The sequence below is a fragment of the Oncorhynchus kisutch genome, linkage group LG19 (assembly GCF_002021735.2).
Source record: "Oncorhynchus kisutch isolate 150728-3 linkage group LG19, Okis_V2, whole genome shotgun sequence".
Classification (NCBI taxonomy): Eukaryota; Metazoa; Chordata; class Actinopteri; order Salmoniformes; family Salmonidae; genus Oncorhynchus; species Oncorhynchus kisutch.
This window is the reverse complement of record NC_034192.2, coordinates 5,028,038-5,043,501: the sequence shown is the minus strand read 5'-3', so window position 1 is coordinate 5,043,501 and position 15,464 is coordinate 5,028,038. Positions and strand designations below refer to the sequence as shown.

The 15,464-nt window shown below is 40.9% G+C and overlaps 1 long non-coding RNA gene across 1 annotated transcript; it reads left to right on the top strand.

Annotated features, from left to right (window-relative positions):
- The first annotated feature begins 2,405 nt into the window (after positions 1-2,405).
- LOC116355041 (uncharacterized) lies at positions 2,406-8,533 on the top strand. The gene is made up of 3 exons (XR_004204269.1): positions 2,406-2,496; positions 3,151-3,233; positions 5,687-8,533. It is a non-coding gene; the product is annotated as an uncharacterized LOC116355041 (long non-coding RNA).
- Positions 8,534-15,464: the final 6,931 nt, after the last annotated feature.

Below are 15,464 nucleotides of genomic sequence, written 5' to 3'. Positions count from 1 at the left end.
GGATTATCGACCACTGCCTGCCTTGACCTGTCATTTGCCTGCCCCCGTTGCTGTAATAAACACTGTTACTTCTACAGTCTGCATTTGGGTCATACCTTAAAATGTCAACTTAATCTACTCCATCAGCCGACTCTCTCTCTGTCTATATGCGGGAGCAAATGAGCCTGGGGACAACTGAAATGAAACCCAGTGAAAAAGTATTGACTTGAATAACAAGCCTAACCGTCACCTAATATACTTATATAAAACTCCCTAATGTAGCATCTCTCTGCTATGGGAGGTGTGATTGCTGGTCACTAACAATAACTGTTCTGTTCGGGACCTAGTATCAACAATTGTCTTTCACGTTTAGCACAGTTTCAGGCTGGTGCAGCACAGTCACTTAGTAGGAGCAGAGTAATTGGACCTTTTTCCCTGAGTGGAGAGCATCACTTTGATTTATCTCCAGGTGACAGAGAGAAACCTAGCAACAGACCGTTCCAGATATAGCCTATTGCTGCTTCTCTCTGGATCTCACCGGAGGCTGTCTGGGTCATAGCATGATGCTGCTTTCTGCATCTCACCAGAGTCTGTCTGGGTATGGACACACATGCATTTGGACACAAACACCCTCTTGGACACAAATTCACACAGACACTTGGAACCCCCAGAAATGTGTGTGCTCCAGCATGTACGCACACACAATTACCATTTACGAGACATCCCCTTGGGGTGCATGAGAAATAACCAGCAAAACATATTAGATGCTCAAATCTAATTTTATTTGTCATATTCTCCGTAAACAACAGGTGTAGACTAACAGTGAAATGCTTACTTACGGGCCCTTCCCAACAATGCGGAGATAAAAATAGAAAAGGTATTTAGTTAAAAATAACACAAGGAAAAAAACACAATGAGTAACCATAACTTGGCTATATACACCAGTACTGAGTCGATGTGCAGAGGTATGAGGTAACTGAGGTAGATATGCACACATTGCTAGGGGTAAAGTGACTAAGCAACAGGATAGATAATAAACAGTAGCAGCAGCGCATGTAATTGGTTGAACGGGGCATTGATCTCAGTTGCTGGTGGCCTTCAACTGACTTCCTGAACTGAGCAGCCATCTCAGATATGAAAATATTGATGCGAAGCTCAGGTTTTCTGTGGAATTTCTCCTTACACATTGGACACAGTCACAAGTCATTGCTATTCCAGTACTGTCCATGTGGACACAACTTGCAGAAGTTGTGTCCACATGGAATAGAGACTGGCTCAGTGAACACATCCAGACAGACAGAGCACAAGAACTGGTCTTCAGACAGGAGACTGCTGGAGGAGGTCATATCTAGACAGATCAGGGGTGAAAATATAAAGAATTTCCTGGAATCAGTTGGCTCTTTACAATACAAACTAATGACTAAACAGACAACTTTAGAGATAATATGTTTTGAATAGGGCAAATGAAAAAAAATATTCAGTCAATTCAGGAAGTCAAATGTGGATGTGGGAAAATTTGGACTTGGGAATTTCAGTTGACTTTCTGAACTGAATGAATTGGTTATGATCCCAACCAATCTTTTTTAAATTATTCATTTCAGTGCATTTACTAGGATACCCGCCCATTTGAAATAGCTCTTACCATATATGGGTTTGTTGTTTAGCAACAAGACCAATCCGTGCGTAACTATGGAGCAAAACAGATGGTGTTGGCTTAACGTAAACTCGTACATCGCCTTGGTCCGTACAATTGCCCTTATTTTAGCACCCCCAAAACGTAATACTTCCAGATCAACTGTAACGTCATTACCATTGTAAAGCACAATTTCTCCCCTTTCCAACATAATCAATTACATGACCTAAACACTGCCCGTTTCTGCATAATTCAAGCAGGCAATGAGCCCCGTCAGGTCTTTTTAAAAATGGCGGGTGGGGAAGCGAAACTAATGCATGATAGTGAGACGGAGAGATGTTGTGTGGGAACATTGCTTTTTTTCCAACTTATCACCTTATCGCCTCTAAAATGTAAATAAAACACTATAAAGAGTTTATATAATGTGTCTTTACATACCTATTTGAAGGTTTGTGTCGAATTTGAATCGGGTTTTTAGGGCGGTGCTAAAGTGATCTTAGAAATAAACAGGGGCTTTGAGAATGATGATCACATGCAATGATGACGCAAAAAAGGACTAGGTATCCCCCCTTACCCCCGTCACTGTCCATTTCTTGTTTTTAAAGGATGAGAGTAGTGCTACACCTGGTGGAGAGAATTTGTAAGACAGAAATAGTTGCTTTATGCGTGCTATACGTTATGACATGACACGTCCCGATGTAACAGAGGGTCCGTTTTTTCAACTTTTCTCCAATACTATAGAGCCATTACCATGTCGATCAACGCTTGAATAGAAACCTAGTTCACACCCCCGATTTTGAAGTCAACACAGTCGCTACAGTCCCATTAGTTTTCTTTGTAGCCTCGTTTGAATGTTGCGGTTGCACACATTTGTACGGAATGGGGTGAGTTTACGTTACTTGTTGACAATGTGTAAACTATATTTTGTCTTCAATGTTTATTGAAAGCATAAATTAATTTACACAGTGAGTACTTATCTTTCAAATGTATCATTACAGTTATTTGGTAGATCGCTAGATTTTTTTTACCATAATAGCATAACGTGACATCAATCAAAACACCTCAAAACAAGACGTGCGGGGTATCCTACAAAGCCAGCTAGATCTACTCAGTGTTTTCTAAAGCTAACCAACTTCAGTTAGCATCACATTGAAGCTCAGGCTTCATCTATACTATGACGGTGGATATTTCTTGCCTGCCTGCCGCCAACTCTAGCAGGATCGTAACTGACATCAATCCATGTGCAAGTCAGTGCCGAAATCAAAATGAAGGAAAAGTTATCTTGAAAATCCAGCAGTCTATAGTGTGCCTTTAGAAGTGCAGTCTCCATTTAACTACTTGTCTTTAATGGTGTCTTTGATGTGCTTATCAATGCACAAGAAACTCCTATCGATAAAATAATTGTATTAAGTCATACAATATTTTCAAATGCATTCTGTCATTACTAAATAATGTGATGGCTATTTTAACTTTTTACAATTTTTTATACACACAAAAACATGTATTTAATAAAATATTGAATTGGTCATCTTCCTCAGGGATGATGATGCAATCCTTGCAAGAGGGAGGGAATCTGATTACATATTGGTCCTCAACTCACAACTCTGTCATTTCATTCAGGGTAAGTGGAGTTAGCCTGCCCCAGAGCAGGTTAGTTCTTAAGGATTCGTTGCCATAGAAATTTAATCTGGCTAAAAGGTGAGCCCCTTTCCTTTAACCTGCTTTGTAGGATATCTTTCAGGTATCAATAAAAAGATACAATGAGCTGAAACGAGCCACCTACGATTCCCCGCATGGTAGCTTCTTGTCATTTTTGATAGCTATCTGGCCGTCGAGAATCACAACATTGAAGTGTGCGCATTGTTTTTGTGAAGTTGTCAGCTAACCCATCTACTTCATTGGGGGAAAATGCCTTTACCAAAGGCAGAAGTGTTTAAAATTGCAATATGCAACTTTTTGGGCGACCCACAAAATTCACATAGAAATGTGAGTTGTAGATTTTTCCTTCTCATTGAAAGCAAGTCTAAGTGGTATAACTGATCTATGTGTGCTATTTCTATACTTTCGGTTTTGTACTTAAAACAGCTGAAAATACAATATTTTGGGGTATTGAAAATACATTGCTCAAAAAAATAAAGGGAACACTTAAACAACACAATGTAACTCCAAGTCAATCACACTTCTGTGAAATCAAACTGTTCACTTAGGAAGCAACACTGATTGACAATACATTTCACATGCTGTTGTGCAAATGGAATAGACAACAGGTGGAAATTATAGGCAATTAGTAAGACACCCCCAATAAAGGAGTGGTTCTGCAGGTGGTGACCACAGACCACTTCTCAGTTCCTATGCTTCCTGGCTGATGTTTTAGTCACTTTTGAATGCTGCCGGTGCTTTCACTCTAGTGGTAGCATGAGACGGAGTCTACAACCCACACAAATGGCTCAGGTAGTGCAGCTCATCCAGGATGGCACATCAATGCGAGCTGTGGCAAGAAGGTTTGCCAGGTCTGTCAGCGTAGTGTCCAGAGCATGGAGGCGCTACCAGGAGACAGGCCAGTACATCAGGAGACGTGGAGGAGGCCGTAGGAGGGCAACAGCCCAGCAGCAGGATCGCTACCTCTGCCTTTGTGCAAGGAGGAGCAGGGGGAGCACTGCCAGAGCCCTGCCAAATGACCTCCAGCAGGCCACAAATGTGCATGTGTCTGCTGAAACGGTCAGAAACAGACTCCATGAGGGTGGTATGAGGGCCCGACGTCCACAAGTGGGGGTTGTGCTTGCAGCCCAACACCGTGCAGGACGTTTGGCATTTGCCAGAGAACACCAAGAGTGGCAAATTCGCCACTGGCGCCCTGTGCTCTTCACAGATGAAAGCAGGTTCACACTGAGCACATGGAGAACGTTCTGCTGCCTGCAACATCTTCCAACATGGCCGGTTTGGCGGTGGGTCAGTCATGGTGTGGGGTGACATTTCTTTGGGGGGCCGCACAGCCCTCCATGTGCTCGCCAGAGGTAGCCTGACTGCCGTTAGGTACCGAGATGAGATCCTCAGACCCCTTGTGAGACCATATGCTGGTGCGGTTGGCCCTGGGTTCCTCCTAATGCAAGACAATGCTAGACCTCATGTGGCTGGAGTGTGTCAGCAGTTCTTTTTTTATTTTACCTTTATTTAACTAGGCAAGTCAGTTAAGAACAAATTCTTATTTTCAATGACGGCCTAGGAACAGTGGGTTAACTGCCTGTTCAGGGGCAGAACGACAGGTTCAGCTCGGTGATTTGAACTTGCAACCTTTTGGTTACTAGTCCAACTCTCTAACTACTAGGCTACCCTGCCGCTTCCTGCAAGAGGAAGGCATTGATGCTATGGACTGGCCCGCCCCTTCCCCAGACCTGAATCCAATTGAGCACATCTGGGACATCATGTCTCGCTCCATCCACCAACAGACTGCACCACAGACTGTCCAGGACTTGGCGGATTCTTAAGTCCAGGTCTGAGAGGAGATCCCTCAGGAGACCATCCGCCACCTCATCAGGAGCATGCCCAGGCATTGTAGGGAGGTTATACAGGCACATGGAGGCCACACACACTACTGAGCCTCATTTTGACTTGTTTTAAGGACATTACATCAAAGTTGGATCAGCCTGTAGTGCGGTTTTCCACTTTAATTTTGAGTGTGACTCCAAATCCAGTCCTCCATGGGTTGATAAATTTGATTTCCATTGATAATTTTTGTGTGATTTTGTTGTCAGCACATTCAACTACGTAAAGAAAAAAGTATTTAATAAGAATATTTCATTCATTCAGATCTAGGATGTGTTATTTTAGTGTTCCCTTTATTTTTTTGAGCAGTGTATATTTCACAACGGTTTAGATGGTACAATGATTCTCTACACTAGCTTATTTTGTCTCAAATTATAATTAGGCAAACTATTAGAATTTTTGCAACCAGGAAATGGCTGCGGGATTTCTGTATAGTTCATCGTTAACAGATGATCAAGCTACAGTATGATGTGTTTACTTGGCCAGGTTAACCTTTATCTACTCACCTGTGTTACTTTTGACTGTTCTTAGGTTATTAAGAGGCCCACAGCGATAGAAGACTGTAGCTGTGTACACAGATTTCTGAAGAGGAAAGCCGTTTTCTTGCCTGATACATGTTTCTTCATTTGAGCAAAATGAAGTTACTCAGCCACTCCCAAAAACTGCTGTGTTGTTTGCCTAGTGCTCGTCTTAAAAGGGACAGATTTAATTTCCTTACATAGGACTGGACTCTCTGCTCTCTAATATTTATTATCTTCTGTTCTCTACTAAATAATAGCCTTCTGCTCATATAGTGTAAATAGGGTTACCCATGCTTCTGTATGAAATAGCAGAAGAATTGCTGGTGGAGTGAGATCTGTCCTCCTTCCTCTAAGTGGTGCAATAGTAGTGACTAGGACACTGGACAGGCAGTAAGAATTCACCCCAGACTATCAGGCATAAGTTCCACAGTTTCAAGTGCCACAGGACAGCAGTCAGCTGTATGCACCAAACCACTTAGAATCATAATTGCAAGAAGCAAACAAACACTGTAACACATTCCAGAGAGTCACTCACACATACCAAATAACTTTTTACGTTTCATTTGCTGAAATCTGTGATGCAACCTTTTATACTTTTAAAATGTATTTTACCAAACATTCATTAGCAAAAGCACGCACACACCAATTTTAGTAACATGCATTTGAATTTCAAAGTGAGTATTTAACCAACACCTTAGTTATTTTAGTGCCTGGATTTCACTGAGTAGACTCCATGAATATCCTAGATGTTTTGGAGAGCTGACCATCAACATGGTTATTTCAAGGTTAAACCAACCTAATTTTCCATGACAGTGTATGTGTGGGCTGGAGAAAATACTGGCAAAACCCAATGCGTTTTAATTAACCACTACATAACATTGATATGCATGTACATGCGTGAAGCAGAATCACTCTAAGGTACATCTTTTGATGTTAACAAAGGAAGACAAATTGTGTCCCCACCAGCCCAGCCTTCAAATCATAAACTGTACTATAGAGTGCAGTACTGATCAAAACCTATTCTTGTCGATTTATGACCTCTGTTTTCTATCCCTTTGAGCGTTGTAGACAGGGCTTTGAGAGAGTAGTAAATTACCGGTATGCGCTATTAAGTGTGCATTGGACGTTGAGAGATTCCTGTTGCAAGCTTGAAAAAGGACAAATGGATTCTGAAAGTGGTTTTTCTAAGAAATTAGAACAAAAGGGAGAATGTAATCAAAATGAAGGCTTATGTGGACAGTGCTTAGTCCTTTTCATACCATTGTGCAATTTTTGTGCAATTTTTATTCTGGGCAGTAATTTATTCTGTAATCTTTGCCTGCCAAGAGGATAAAAACAACACTGTTTAAGAATTTTCTCTCTATGCAGAGAGTCTGACAAATGGTAAATCAGAATAATTATGTACACATTTTTTTCTGCTAGGCTTTCCATCTACTTACTTTGTATGTATGTTCCCTATAACTTTGATTCACAATGCCTACCATGAGACAGTATACACAATAATAATTATATTCATGAAGTTACTAAAGTGGACTACCCCGTCTCTCCAGAAGTGTAATTCAACACAATTCAACTATGAAAAAGTAGCAAAGGTAGCAGAAAAAAAAGTTGATGAGATGCTGCCACTGATGATGCCCTGATGCACTGTGGGAAGGTGTGGGCCGCCTAAGTGTACATTGCACATTTGAGGAGTTAACGTACCTCAACCAATGAATAATATTACACTCATCTTGATTCTAGGTCATACTTTTACACTCTTTGTATGTTCTTTGAATAAAGCTATCTTCATTGCACACTGGTTTCCACATTTAACACAATCAAAGTCAGAAGTTAGTGTAGCCACACGTCACATAACACATTTGTGCCATTAAGGAAGCTTTGGGTACCAATAAGAAAGCTTGACCACGAAAGAGGATTCCAGCAAAGAAGAAAGAAAACTGGAACGCTCCATATAAATTAAGCAAAACCGAAAGAATAACACCCAACACATTATTGAATTCAGAGAACATGAGACAATTCGCAAAAAAGAGCACGTAGCATTTAATATAAAACACCTCAGACATAGGAAGTGTTTCATTATAGATGAGGGTCTGAGTGAGAGATATGGCAGGGGGGGACTCCATCTTGGTACAAGCCTTTTCCACCTTATCTGATTAGCCCAAACCTAAATGATATTAATTGGTGATGTGATATCCCCCAGTTCGCTCCGCGGATGGACGACTAAATGAATCATCCCACCCCTTCTCTCCTGATGACTTATCAGATCTGACATGTTTGTATGATAAATGTAATTGCGTTTATTTTGGGCCTCCACTGCTGTCTGCTGAAGGAGATCGCATTACTCATTCATTTGAATGATTCCCCTTCATTTAAAACAAAGCAACTTAATTCTGGAAGGTCCAAAAGAGTATAATATGTTTTTCTGCATGAATAATATAATAATTAAGGGAAGAACTGAGGTGAAACTGCTTTGGGAAACTTTGGGTTAAAATGCTTGACCACTAAAAATTCTTTAGGCATCCAGTGAAAGTCTCGAGCTGAATGACAAAACTATGATGTTGACCTTTGCTCATTATTTGCCATACAAGTTCTGTACACCCAGAGGCATGGAAATGGCTACAGCTAAAAATAAGAGTGACCTTTTTGGTATGAGTTAGACCGAGACACTTTAAGTACACTCTGGTAAAATAATATGAACCAAACATGTAAAGTATAGGAGGATTTTGTTGCTATGCTTCACATGGGAATACCTTCCTTAAATATGGATTGTATGTCCTCAGTCTATTGAAGTCTGAACTATTGACCCAAACCACATTGTCATTGATCCAAGTAATGTGGACTCTGAGATAGTGTCAATGATCTGCGACATGAATGTTTAAATGACCTATCATGTATCTTAGTTATGAACGACAGAGACTGGATTGTACTGTAATTGTCAGGACATTGAGAAAAAGTGTTACCAATACTATGTGTGTGTGAAATCAAGTTATTTCCCAACAAACTTGGACTTTGTATGAGGGCACAAGGCGAGACCCAAATGCAGACACAGGAGGCAGATAGTTGAGCGTTGACATTTATTATACCAAAAGGGGTAGGCAAAAGGCAGAAATCGGCGCTAGGAGAACCGCTGGTTGACTTGGCAAAACAAGACGAACTGGCACAGGGAGGCAGGAAACACAGGGATAAATACACTGGGGACTAATGGGGCAAACAGGAGACACCTGGAGGTGGGTGGAGACAACCACAAAGACAGGTGAAACAGATCAGGGTGTGACACTTTGAAGTAGAACATGGCCTTCTTTAGAGGATAAAGTTCTTAGTTGGCATCAGTACAGGCTGTTCTCAAGCCAAGGCCAAGTGAGTGCCCTTAAAATGCCAGACAGAGAGGAGGTAGAAAGGGTTTTGGCAGATATCTTGTTAAATTAAATCTCTAAACAAACACAACAATAAATTCCACTTGATAAGTGACGCATCTATAGCAAACTCCAGAAAGGTTGTTTGGTGAGTGGGTTCATAGTGAAGGTGGTAGGTAGCCTAGCAGTTTGAGCGTTGGGCCAGTAAGTGAAAGGTCACTGGTTTGAATTCCCAAGCAGACAAGGTGAAAAATTGGTTGATGTGCCCTTGAGCAAGGAACTTATCCCTAATTCTCTCCAGGGGTGTTGTACTACTATGGCTGATTGGTTAAAACAACACTGCATCCATCTGGTGTATGTGACAAGATGTTTAAATTTTTTATGATTATTTGGGTAATGCTCTGTAGGGGAGAGTGGGGTAAGTTGAGCAACCCTTGTTTCTAGGAAACTATACACAATGAATTATTTGACCAAATATTTAGGAAGTGGTTGTCATTTCATGGACTCCGTGAAGGGATAAACAAAACTGAAAAAGTGGTAAGCAAGGAAATCACATGAATTTGTGTTAAATGTTACTTCATGCTTGTATCTAAACAAAAGTAAAGAATTTTAAAGATTGTTCTATACATCATTTGGGGTCTCTAAGCTTCAATATGAGGTCCTAAACCTAGCATGAAAGTGCATTCTTGTAGCTGTGTGGGCTAATATAGTCAAAATGTTTGCCTTCGGGTAAGTTGAGCCAATAGCAAGTTGATATAAATGTACGATTTTTCTTTCCAGATGTAATGGAAGGCATTATTGCTGGGATTGGCCCTGTTATTAGCTCATATGTTAAGTGTTTGTTGGCCTGTGTTAAAAGATGCTAAATTTATTAGACAAAAAGGCGGTTTTGATTGTGTTGAATTGTTTCAGAAATAAAGATAGACATGGTTTTTAAAGGGTAGTGGCAGTATACTATTCAGTACAGAAATTTGTAGGCGGTTTAACTTACCTTGTCCCGCGACTCGACTCACCCCATACCCGGGGTAAGGACAAGCTACAGTATGTTTTCAAATTGAATGTTTACATTAATTCTGATCGTTTCCAGGGATACACTATAGAAATCTTTGTTAGAAAGAATACTATATTTCATTTGATGGAGTGATGCTGAATATAAAATTGCTTAACTTACCCCACTCTCCCCTGCTGTAAATAGAAGAAAAGAAGTTCAGGCAAGCGGAGGATCCCTTCTGCAGCGACTCCAGCTGGGTGGTAAACTCAGAGTAGGGTTCTGTCCGCGTCTCTATCCCCGCTTGAGTCATCAAATTAACATTTAACTGATTTAATACAATGGGAGAAGTCACGATCTCTTTTAAGGGCCCTGATTTTAAAACAAAGTTCTTTTAAAGTTTTGTATAAGGCCTATAACAGCCTGGTGTGTCCCCCACAGTAGACAAGGACACGGAGGCATGTGTATGGGGCAGCCTTCTAATAAGTGATGAGAATGACATGGAAATGGAGTGGCCTTTAAAGGTATCCCAATGTTAGCAATCCAAATGATCTTTTTTTAGGGACAAGAGAAACTGTATCTAGGCCAACCTGTATCTCCACTAGTATTTGGGTGAAGGATACTGTCTGCAATGGAAAAAAGGTCAACATGGTGCAACAGTCCACTCCCATTATGCAAATACATCCCAAAATTCTCCAAAATCCACCATATCCCAAGTCTCAACTTAAAGGTCAGGCATGCTTGGTTAGATGCAGAGTGCATAAGAAATGTTACCTAATTCGGAGTCATATTTTCTAGATTATTAATGATATTATAATACTTATGACATTTAAATCCTCCCTAAGCCATTCCAGGATTGGAGTTCTGTGGTCTTTCGCATTGCAGAGGAGAACTGGTATATAGACTGTAGCGTCATATTGCTTTGTTTGAACTAATAAGGATACTCTAGCCTAGTACCATGTTCAGACTCATTTTGCCTTCAAGTGAAAGTATTTTAATTTGAGAGCTTGGGACTAGGTTCTATCTGCAAAAAGTTGATCCTGAGATAATTGGCTTTATAGTTCCGAACCCTCATTGGTTTGAATGGTGTCAACAATTTGTTTTCTTGTATTCTTTTGAACTTAACATGAATTGGAGTATTTAGAGTACTGTATAGGTAGAGAATGTTGAACAGAACAAGGTTATGTCAATAACTACATTTAGACTAAAATGCAGATACAACCTTAAGTCCAAAGCTCTCGAATTACCAAAAGACACACCGCATTCATGGATATCTAAACTAGTAACTTCCCTGATACATGTGTAAATATTGTTCAGTAAAGTGGGCCTTCCTGTATAATACTTATGCTAAAATGTTTATTTTATTCTACTGAGCCATTTATTCTCACATTTTATTTTGTTGCGTTGTCGAAGGAACCTGCAAGTAAGCATTTCATGGGTGTGAATACCATGTGTAACCTGTGCATATGACTAATAATTGAACTTGAACTTCATTTAGTTAAGCAAGCAGACCACGAATAATTAAACTCTAAACCAGACAAAACAAAATCCCACATCTACACAGGTATATCAGGGCCTTGATAAAAATGTTAAAAGAGCTGCTCGCAAGGCATTGACCAAAAAAAACACTCTCCTCTCTATTCAAGGTCTATTTTAAAAGCCTCCTACTCCCTAGCAGAAACCACAGAAGAGATGTTGAACGTATCAGTGTGGTAGTAGACCGAGGGCGAAGTCAAACATCACACGCTACACGATCTCACTGCATTGACACAATGGACCGGAGACACCTCCATTTGCCACGGCTTCGCCTGCTGGTCCCTCAGCTCCGACAGGGGTATTGACTCACAGCTGATATGAATGAGGTGGAAAGCCCCCACACAATACAGTGATTCTATGCTAACGGCCGTGGACTGAACCTGTGACTCATGCCAGTGCTACATTTAAAGAAAGCACAGTGGGGGTGGCTGGCCATGAACGGGTCTTGTTACACGCCTCCCAGAATTCCCGTGGGATGTGCTCCGGGTTTAGAGTCTCAGAATAGGCAGGAGAGGCTGATTTCTGAATGGGATTTACAAGTGAATATAACTTTATATTGGTGATTCACATAGCAGATGTGATTTCATTTCTAAGTATTTATTTTCATAGATTTTCTATTCGTACTGTGATGACATTTAGTATGAACGGAAGTGTGCAACACTGTCATCTGTACAGGGTACAAGCCTTTTGTCAATCCAAGGAGGTCAGTCACAAATGTGTTCTTCTTCCTCCCTTGAGGTTGAAATCAGGACATTTACATGGCCAAGATAAACATGTCGGACCAGCAACACAGCACGTACTCAGGCGCAGTGTAAACACATCATCAATATGGCTGGTGTGCATCTGCAGGGTTGGGGTACTGTAACTGATTACATGTATAAAATAAAATAAAACGGTAATCAGTTATGATACCAGCAAATATTGTAATTAGATTTCAGATACTTTTGAAAAACTAGACCATTACTTTTAAATTCAGAAAGGCTAATTGCGAGGGGAAAAAATACTTTCAATTAAGCAAATGTAAGTTTGTTCCACCACTATGGTGACACCTTTTTGTCTAATCTGAAAGTAGTCAGATTACATTATTGATTACAATTTTCAACAGGTAACTAATAAATGTAACCTACCCAACCCTGTTATCTGACACCATAACGTCTCACTATTAAACTCCCCAGCAGGAACCAGCAGCATGGTTCTCCAGTGTTTGCAGAGCAAAAGACAGGTATTATTAGAGGGGCACCTCACTTTACACACTTGTCACTCTACCTCCACTTTGTGTCCCACCACTCTCCTCACTGTCACTCTACCTCCACTTTGTGTCCCACCACTCTCCTCACTGTCACTATCCTTGTGGGCACCAAACAATTTATTCTCGTTCAAAATCCTATTTTCCCTAGCCCCTAAACCTAACCCTTTCCTTAAACTAAACCTTAATCCTAACCTTTTTTAATTGTAATCCTAAACCTAAAATGGCTTTTTTCCTTGTGGGACCAGCAAAATGTCCCAGCAAGGATAGTACACACACACATACACACACACACGTCTTCCTCTGGAGGGATTTCAATCCAACTGTGCTTTGAGAGACATGTCCATGTCCTCCTTTTTTTTAAACTAGAAAAGTCAGTTAAGAAATTCTTATTTTCAGTGATGGCCTAGGACCAGTGGGTTTAACCACCTTGTTCAGGGGCAGAACGGCAGATTTTTACCTTTTCAGCTCGGGGATTCAATCTAGCAACCTTTCAGTTACTGGGCCAACGCTCTAACCACTAGGCTACCTGCCGCTCCTACATATGACCAAGCCTGTCCTGTCTTCAAGGCTCCCATTTACTTTGTTAGATATCAGATTACACTTATTTCGGGATAATCCAATGGTTATAGTAATAAGACAAGGCTGGCGTATCTCCAAAGGACTTTTATACGGTAGTTGCTTTTCTCTTAGCCTTCCCACCCCTACGAGGGGCTAGCTCTCGCTCATCTCAGGCAAAGCTCTTCTATGTCCTGGCGCTCAAATAGTGGAACAAGCTTCCCCCTCATGTCAGGACAGCTGAGTCCCAGCCCATCTTCTGAAAACGTTTGAAAGCCCACCTTTTCAGAGTGCTTTTTATTTATTTATATATATATAAACCTTTGTCTTGATTGCAGTAAAACTCTCACTTGTCTTTGCTCACTAGCACTGGCTTTGTTGATAGCTACTTTATTGAAATAAAATGTACTTACTGTGATATGTGCTTGTCTCATCTAGCTATCTTAAGATGGATGTAAGTCGATCTGGATAAGAGCATTTGCTAAAATGTAATGTAAACGCAACCCACTCAATAATTATTAACCATGCATGTGTTTTTCCAAAACTAATTTTGCCTGTGTTTTTCCCAAACTTATTGTGTTCTGTAACCTGGACTTGACCTAGAGGGGTGGCAGGTGGCCTAGTGGTTAGAGAGTTGGACAAGTAACCGAAAGGTTGTTAGATCGTATCCCGAGCTGACAAGATACAAACCTGTCCTTCTGCCCGTAAACAAGGCAGTTAACACACTGTTCCTAGGCCATCATTGTAAATAAGAATTTGTTCTTAACTGACTTGCCTAGTTAAATAAAGATTTAAAAAAATTGAGCATTCCAGGATTCTGCAGCAGCCATGCACGCATAAAGCTGGCTACTGAGCAATTAGCAATTAACAACATTAATGTAATCATTCAGTGGGCATATGTGGGTAACTGGCAATCTTAAAAAGGGCTAATTGGACATAAAATGAAATGGTATCAGCCGAGCGGTTATGGGAAATAAAATGTCATGTTTACTGTCACTGAAATGGGGAGGCGGATGTCTTTTAGACTGTCCCCAGACAGACATCACTGCTAGCTCCATGGTTAGGGCAGAGGAAAAGGGAGGAGTGCAGGCAGCATTTAGCTAGGGGTCACTGGCAGGATACAGCTCATTATCCTGTTTGGAACAGGCAGTGTCTGCCCCTTACATACAAATCTTATTTTTGGGGGCAAATGCGACGAATACAACAATATCGTGACATGCCCTTAACCAACAATGCAGTTCAAGAAATGGAGTTAAGAAAATATTTACTAAAACTAAAGTAAACAAATCAAAAAGTAACACAAGAAAATGACATAACAATAGCGAGGCTATATTACATGGGGTACCGAGTGACTGCATGGGGGTAAAGGTTAGTCAAGGTCATTTGTGAAGTGACTATGCATAATCATTGAGTAGCAGCAGTGTTAAAAACAAATGCTGTCAATGTAAATGGCCATTTGATTAATTGTTCAGCAGTCTTATGGCTTGGGGGTAGAAGCTGTTAAGGATCCTTTTGGTTCTAGACTTGGCGTTCCGGTACCGCGTGCCATGCGGTAGCAGAGAGAACAGTCAATGACTTGGGTGACTGGAGTCTTTTCTTTGGGGCCTTCCTCTGACACTGCCTGGTATATACAGTTGAAGTCTGAAGTTTACATACACTTTGTCACGACTTCCACCGAAGGTGGCTCCCCTTCCTGTTCGGGAGGTGCTCCGGAGGTCGTAGTCACCGGTCTACTAGCTGCCACCGATTCCCTTTTCTGTTGGTTATGTCTTATTGGTTTCACCTGTATCTCGTTTGGGGTTTAGTTTAGGGCTATTTAAGCCTGTTATGCCCTCCTGCTTTTGTGTGGGCTTGTTTCTCTGTTCTGTTTTGTGGATGGTATTGTTTGTATTTTTCGGACAGTTTTTCTTAAACCTCTGCTCTCTGCGCCTGACTCCGCACCCACCACTCCTAGTTACGTAACACACTTAGGTTGGAGTCATTAACTCGTTTTTCAACCACTCCACAAATTTCTTGTTAATAACAAACTATAGTTTTCCAAGGTCAGTTAGGGAATGTACTTTGTACATGACACACATCATTTTTCCAACAATTGTTTATACGGATT